The 8,314-nt window shown below is 48.8% G+C and overlaps 1 protein-coding gene and 1 long non-coding RNA gene across 2 annotated transcripts in view; one reads left to right on the plus strand and one right to left on the minus strand.

Moving 5' to 3' along the window:
• HDAC11 (histone deacetylase 11) overlaps window positions 1-8,314 on the minus strand; it is a 143,783-nt gene that overhangs the window by 16,405 nt on the left and 119,064 nt on the right. The gene's annotated exons all lie outside the window — the stretch shown is intronic.
• LOC109289134 overlaps window positions 942-8,314 on the plus strand; it is a 14,344-nt gene continuing 6,971 nt past the window's right edge. Inside the window, exon 1 of the long non-coding RNA XR_002095305.1 lies at window positions 942-952. This is a non-coding gene — a long non-coding RNA (uncharacterized LOC109289134). The remainder of the gene's footprint in view (window positions 953-8,314) is intronic.

Consider the following 8,314-nt stretch of genomic DNA (forward strand, 5'->3'; position numbering starts at 1 on the left):
GGGGGAGGAAGGGATTGGGGCTGGGACAAGCTGCCCAGCTAGGGTGGGGGGGCGTTACTCAGGGAGGGAGGCGGGCGGGGGAGCACAGGATGCAGGTGCAGGAACACTCGGAGCAGGGGCTCTGCCCTGCTGCTGTTCGCCTAGCTGGGGTGGGGAATGGGATGCGGCACAGCTCGCTCCAGGCAGAAGGGGGGCAAGTGGCAGCAAGACACAGCCCCCACTCCCAGCACTGATGCGGGCTGCCACCTGGAGCGAGTTGCACCTGCATCACACCACCGCCCTCCACCACCTGGGCCAGGCAGAGGCAGGCACAGCTGGAGGAGCCATGGGAGAAGCCCCCACAGCTGCCTTGCCCAGTCCCATCCCCTACCTGGCTCAGCCTCCTGGTACATAAAAAAATAAATAAATAAAAAGGCCCGGCACTGGCAGCAGCGATAGGGGCCTCTGAGGGCTGGTGACAGAGACCCGCACCCCCCCTTCTGCAATGTGGGACAGTTGGGGGCAGCAGGGATCTCCCCCACACTTAGCACCCGCAGAGGAGCTGCCCCATGATGCAGGTACAGTGTGGCTCAGCAGGGTGCCACACACTGTGTGGGAGCTGGAGCAACTCCACCTGTCAGCCAGAGCCTGACACCACTCAGCCCCAGCAGCCCCAGCTCCCAGACAGCGCACAGCACCCTGCTGAGCCACGCTGCACCTGCACAATGCAACTGCTGCTACATGGGTGCCAAGCGCGGGGGGGGGGGCAATCCCTGCTGCCCCTCTCTGCCCTTTGCTGTGCAGGGGGACTGCCACAAGGGCCCAGAGGCCCCAATCACCACTGCTGCAGTCACAGAGCTTTAAAAAAAAAAAGAAGCCCCATACTTACTGTCTGCAACAGCGGCATTTGGGACTTACTTGCGAGGGCTCATGGCAGAGCCTCCCCATTCAGCGTGGGGCTGTGGGAGGCAGCGTGGCTACGCATGGCACTGTGTGCTGTCTGGGAGCTGGGGAGGCTCCATATGTCAGCCAGAGCCTGGCACTGCTCAGCCCCAGTGGCCCCAGCTTCCAGACAGCACACAGCACCCTGCCAAGTGGCACTGCTCCTGTACCGTGGGGCAGCTGCTGCTCAACTGCCAGGCAGAGGGGCAATTCCTGCTGCCCCACACTGTGATGCGCTGCACAGAGGGGCTCTGCCATGAGCACCCAGAGGCCCAATCACTGCTGCTGCAGCCAGTGAGTGCGGGGCTTTTTTTTTCTTAAGTGCTGGGACTAGGCTGGGGCCGGGTGAGGGATGGGGCCAGGCAAGGCAGCCATGGGGTCTTCTCCCATGGCTCCCACCTGGGGAGAGGCAGGCACAGCCAGAGGAGCCACGGAAGAACCTACAGCTGCCCGGCTGTGCCTGACTCTCCCAGGCCAATCTGAATCACCCAATCTCTCCGAATCAGCGCTGAATCTTCAGAAGCCTATTCAGCCAAATTGATTTGGGACAGTGATCCGAATCTCTAAATCTAATCACTGTCCTCCAAATCAGTCAAATCTGAATCGAATACTTTACTATTCACACAGGCCGAATATACACCTCTTACTCCAATTCATAAAACAAAATCTAGTCTTAAGTGTCTTTAAAGTGACTCCAATACTTCACTGTCAGTCATTTCCATACCTAATTTAATATTACGACACCTAAATTAATTTTTTTAGCTAGAGATAAGAAGTCTGTGAAACAGCACTGTGAACTGAGGGACATTACCAGAAATGGCTAACAGAAAGCAAAGTTGCAGAAGAAAGGCTACTATGAATAGTGGAATATCACAACCATTAAAAGGAAGAGAAAAACATTAATATTAGAGGAATGAAGAGAAGTTAGCAGGGATCAAATAGAATATAATGATCCATGATGTTAATTGACTCCCTCAGCACTTCATTTAATAGAAATACCACTGCTCCTCCCAGACTGTTGTTTTTAAAGTTGGGGTGGATCAGGAACCAAAGGGGGGTGCAACTGTACCACTGCACCACCCCTGACCCTGGATCCCCCTTGCCACAAGGGAATTGTGAAGATAAACAAAGACTGTGAGGCACTACACATAACAGAGCCATACGTAATGGATAACTTGGCTACTAATCAGCAGGGATTCTAGAAATCAGTTTGCTATGGAAAAATGCGGAACTTGCGTGTTTACAGAGAATCTTTAGAATCACTGGGGGGAAAAAATGTACTGAAAATAATAGGCTTATGGCCACTGTAGCAGCCTGCCGGGGAAGAGAAGCCACCAGCACCCAAGGAAGCAGCCAAGATGACAGCTGCCCCCTCCCCTCTCTGCCACTGATTGGCTGAAAGGGCTGCCTGTCGTGCAGCCCCACCCCTTTCCACCAATCAGTAGTGGGGGCAGGGCCATATGAACAGCAGCCCTTTTGGCCAATCAGTGGTGAAGGGCAGAGATGCCACTGGGACTCCTTGGCCTATCAGTTTTTCACATTGTTTTTTTTTTTCCCTAAACATAGTCATGATTTGCTAACAAAGGCTTGGCACTTAAAAATCAACTAAACGCTTTGTTTCTTTGGAAATGTTGCAACCTAGTCATAGTCCACATGCCAGAAATCTTGCCATTTAACAGGAGTAAAAGAATGCATTGGCCATTCTTTCAAAATTCATCTGTTAGTAATTTACTGTTAGTAGGCAGGATGTACTGTGGATGATCATTATTGATGTAATATTTTGAAATGTGTATGCCTGAATGTAAATGAATAAAGGTTTTGTAAGTAAAACAAAAATCCAGTCCTGCATGTGTTTCTTGTCAATCATGTAAACTAAGCAAGTGTGCAGTCTGTAGTGACAATTACGTAAAAAAATTAAGAGGGCTATATTATGATAGTGTTAAAAAAAAAAAAAAAAAAAAAAAAAAAAAAAAAAAAACAACCCTGCCATAAATTTCTCTATCAAATATAACCAAATCAAAAGCTTAAAACACATTTTAGGTTTTGCCTTGTAATTTGACTAGTCCCAAAATTAATTATGACATGCCATCAAACTTATACCATGGCTTCTAACAGCTGCGTGAGTTTTATTTGTTTCCAAACGGCTTATAAGTTATTTAGAGATTCCTCAGTTTCTACATGCTTATAAAATTACATCTTCTCTAGTTATGTTGTAAATTACAATTCTGCAGGGAACATGATCCCTAGTTACAGTTAGGTCATCCTGAATGAATTTTTTTCAAAATATTTAGTCTAATAAAAACACAGAATCAATTCTAAGTAGTCACAGTTGTCGCTAAATCAATAGCAGGTGTAGCCTATTATTCTGATGTTTGGCATGCACTTTCCAAATATACTGCTAACAAGACTTTGTAACCCTGACACTTTGCACTCCAGAAATTCATCCACCACTGAGATATTCTTAAATAAACCTAGTAGGTTTTTTTCCCCTCCCTAATGACGAATGTATTACAGATGCTTTATACATTTTCAGGTAAGATAACAGGACACTACCCTATAATTACCCTACCCTATTACTTTGCATTAAATTTTTTTTTTTAAATATCAAACAGCCAAGTCTAGTATAATATTTAAACAAATACAAAAATAAAATCCTTGCCTCGTTCATAAGGCCTTACCGAATTCATGGCAGAAGTGGGGTATACTGTGGCCCCTTTAAACTTGCAGTTTCCCCCACACTTTCCCGCCCTCCCCCCACCCTCCACAACTGATTGGGCAGGTGCCCTGCTCCTGATTGACAGGGAGGTGAAAACTGCGGTTTTATATATGATAATATTTTTGTCTTCTTCCACTGATTTGGCTGAGGGGCCCCGGTGGGCCCTCTGCCTGCTGCTGACTGCAGGGAGACAAAGACAGCACCATGTCCCTAAATTACCTGGACATATGCTGGGAGGAGCAGTAGGCCAGGCCTGCCCATTCACGTACATTCCTAACCTGCATCCAGGACCTGGATCTAAGACAGGAGGTATGCAGCCCCACTAGGGGAAATGCCTTACTTGACTTGGTGCTGGCCACATGGGAAGGACTTGGTGGGGGATCTGCAGGTACAAGGTAATCTAGGAGATAGTGACCACCTATATTGATAGGATTCAATATTCCGCAAAAGGTGGGAGAGACAACTAGTAGGGCAGAAGTGCTAGACTCCAGAAGGCCAACTTCAATGAGCTCAGGAGATTATATACAATGGGACTGAAGGGTAATAACATTGGTGAGTTGGGAGTCCAGGAAGGGTCTGAGTTCCTCAAGGGACTGATCCAGCAGAAACATAGGGGTACCATCCCAGTACACATAACAGGATGCAAAAGAGTCAATAAACCTTCTTGGCTAAACAGGAAAATCCAGGAAAGCCTGCAGGGGAAAAGAGAGGCTTAGAGGCTGTGGAAGCAGGGGACAGCCACCAAGGAGGAGTATACCTGCTTGTCTCACGCTTGCAGGGAAGCAGTAAGGAAGGCCAAAGGAGAAATGGAATTCAGGCTGGCAACAAAGATTAAGGGTAACAAAAAGTCCTTCTTTAAGTATATAGGGAGCAAGAAGAAGGGTAACATAGGGCCACTACGGGATGGACTAGAGCAACTCGTAACAAATAGGATGGACAAAGCTGAGCTCTTAAACAATTTCTTTGCATCTGTGTTCCTGGACACAAATACAAACACACCTCCCAATGAGACTTTAGTTTGGCTTGAGGGAGATCCCAATCCACTAATGGTTAGCACTGACCTAGTGAAGGGGCACTTGGAGGGGTTGGACATATTTAAGTTGGTAGGCCCCCAATGATCTTCACCCAAGGGTACTAAAGGAATTGGCCGGTGTCATAGCGAAACCACTGACACAACTGTTTGAGCACTTGTGGTACTCAGGACAGGTCCCAAACGACTGGAAAAGGGCCAGCGTGGTCCCTATTTTCAAGAAGGGGAGGAAGGAGGACCCGGATAATTATAGGCTGGTTAGGCTCACCTCTATTCTTGGCAAGACCTTAGAAAAAATCATTAAGGATCACAATTGTAGGTGGCCAGCAGGTAAAACAATGTTAAGGGGCAACCAGCATGGGTTTACAGCATGCAGATCCTGCCTGACTAACCTGGTCTCTTTTTATGATCAGGTCACAAAGTGCTTAGATGCAGGAGTGGAGGTAGATGTTATTTACTCGGATTTTAAAAAGGCTTTTGACAGAGTCGCACCCAATTCTTACAAGTAAACTAAGTAGCTGTGACGTGGATTTTTTCATGGTCAGGTGGGTGGAAAACTGGCTTATGGGATGAACACAGAGAGTGGTGGTGGATGGGTTGGTGTCCCCCTGGAGGGATGTGGGCAGTGGTCTCCCCCAAGGCTCTGTCCTTGGGCCAGTACTGTTCAATATCTTCATCAGCGATTTGGATGAGGGTGTAGAAAGCACTTCGTCCAAATTTGCAGATGACGCCAAACTATGGGGTTTAGTAATCAGACTAGGGGGTAGGGAGAGAATTCAGGTGGATTTGGATAGACTGAGGAAATGGGTGGATCAGACTCAGATGCAAATTAACGAAGATAAGTGCAAAGTGCTGCACTTGGGGTGAAGGAATCTCCAATACACCTACAGACTGGGAAGTACCATTCTAAGTAGCACAGCAGCAGAAAGACATCTTGGAGTCATAGTCAATGCAAAAGAGAACGAGTTGCCAATGTGACGAAGTAATAAGTAAGGCTTTCCTGCATTAGTAGGTGCATCACAAGCAGGTCTAGGGAGGTGATACTTCCCCTCTATGTGGCATTGGTGAGGCAGCAGCTGGAGTACTGCATCCAGTTTTGGGCATCGCACTTCAAAAGGTATGTGGATAACCTGGAAAGGGTTTACAGGAGGGCTACAGGTATGGCTGAGGGCCTGCATGTAAAATCCTATGAAGACAGATTGAGGGACCTGAATCTCTTCAGCCTCTGCAAGAGAAGGCTGAGAGGTGATCTTGTGGCTGTCTACAAATTCATCGGGAGGTCAGCAGATAATAGGGGATACTCTGTTTACCAGGGCACCCCTGGGGGTTACTAGAAACAATGGCCATTAACTGAAGGACAGCATATTTAGATTGGACATCAGGAAGATATTATTTACAGTGAGGATTGCCAAAATATGGAATGGGCTTCCAAGGGAAGTGGTGCTTTCCCCTACCTTGGAGGTCTTCAGAAGATTAGACAAACACCTGGTTCTAGTTTCATAGTTTCATAGTTTCTAGGGTCAGAAGGGACCTGAGCAGATCATCTAGTCTGACCCCCTGCCATGGCAGGAAGAGCACTGGGGTCAAATGACCCCAGTAAGGTGGTCGTCCAACCTCCTCTTAAAAACCCCCAGGGTGGGAGCCTGCACCACCTCACTTGGAAGCTGGTTCCAGACTCTAGCAGCCCTGACCGTGAAGTAGCGCCTCCTGATGTCCAACTTAAACCTTCCCTCCGCCAGCTTGTGACCATTGTTCCTGGTCACTCCTTGCGGCGCTCGGGGGAACAGGGACTCCCCCAGCGCCTGCTGATCCCCCCTAACCAGTTTATAACAGGCCACAAGATCCCCCCTCAGCCTTCTCTTTTGAAGGCTGAACAGGTTCAGGTCCCGCAACCTTTCCTCATAGGACCTACCCTGCTGTCCCTTGATCATACGAGTGGCCCTCCTCTGGACCCTCTCCATGCTGTCCACATCCCTCTTAAAGTGCGGCACCCAGAACTGGACGCAGTACTCCAGCTGCGGCCTGACCAGTGCCGCATAGAGGGGGAGGATCACCTCCTTGGACCTGCTCGAGATGCATCTGTGGATGCACGACAAGGTGCAGTTGGCCTTCCTAGCCGCCTCCCCACATTGCCGACTCATGTTCATCTTGGAGTCAATAATGACTCCCAGATCCTTTTCCACCTCCGTGCTGACAAGAGGGGAGTTCCCCAGCCTGTATGTATGGTGCCGATTGTTCCTCCCCAGGTGCATCACCTTACACTTGTCCATATTAAACCCCATCCTGTTCTCCTCTGCCCATCCTTGTAACCTATCTAGGTCCAACTGTAGCCTGTTGCTCCCCTCTATTGTGCCCACATCCCCCCACATCTTAGTGTCATCAGCAAACTTGAACAGGGTGCTTTGCACCCCCTCGTCCAAATCACTGATGAAGATATTGAACAGTTACTTGGCCCCAGCGCTCTTTCCTGCCCAGAGCATGGGGTCAGACTCGATGATCTAATACGTCTCTTCTGACCCTAGAAATCTATTAAATCTATGTTTAAAACTGCAGTTATTGCTTCCATGCTAATCAGGAGTGAGCTGCAAGTGGAGCCCCTCTACCAGTCAGCAGTTGGAGGGGTGGGGCAAGGAGATGTACAAAATTAAAGGAACCATACCATGCCCAACTTTTGTCTTGAATTCAGTAGGGCCTTATGCAGGGAGCAGTACATAGGAAAATTTCTTTCAACATCTGACAGAAAAATTACTCATCAGAAAAAGTCATGGAATGCTATTCCATCTGTGCTTCAAGTAGGATAAATACAGACAGTCAAAAGCCCAAGGGAGAATTGATCCAATCATCACAGGGTTCTCTGAGCTGTATAGTGTGGAGTGTTAATGAACGAGGTTCATGTTCACTCTTTGGCTGAGGAAGACAAACAGATACATGCACTGGCCAAGACCAGAAGGTGCGCTCACATGTCTCCCAATGTACCAGGGTTTTTGGTTGTAGCCGTGTTGGTCTAACAACATAGGCAGGCAAGGTTCTTTGGGTAGATGTGATATCTTTTATTAGACCAGCTGAGTAGAGTCGGAAAAAAGTTCTTTGCAAGCTTTCAGGCGCAATCACCCTTCTTCAGGCTTAGGGAGTCTCTACTATTCTGAGTCTCCAAAGACAGAAGAGACTCAGAACAGCAGAGACTCCCTATGCCTGAAGAAGGATGATTCCATCAGATGGCTTAAAAAAACTTTTTTCCAACTACTCAGTTGGTCTAATAAAAAATATTACATCTATCAAAAGAACTTGCCTCCCAATGTACCAGACATTACTAAGGGCACCCAAGCTCAGCCATCCTTCATTGGCTGTCCAATGCATGCCCCCAACCTCCTGCTGTCCCCTCCACATGGGGGGAAACAGAGTCCCCCTTCCCAGCCCCTCAAGCTGGGGTCTGCCCAGATGGGGGGAGGCTCTGCATCATGGGGGAGGGGATCCCCATCCCTGCCCAGCTGCACAGCTCTGCCCCCTGTGAGTCTCTGTCTCTGATCCACAGGAGGGAGGGGAGAACGAAGTCTCCCACCTGGTCTCAGCCCCCCCCCCCCCCCCCCCAGGCCGGGGCCCCCCCACCGGGGGGGGGCCCCATCCTTTGGGGGGGGGTCCCCCCCCCC

Source organism: Gavialis gangeticus, unplaced genomic scaffold (genome assembly GCF_001723915.1).
Source record: "Gavialis gangeticus isolate Ggan-Ray unplaced genomic scaffold, GavGan_comp1, whole genome shotgun sequence".
Classification (NCBI taxonomy): domain Eukaryota; kingdom Metazoa; phylum Chordata; order Crocodylia; family Gavialidae; genus Gavialis; species Gavialis gangeticus.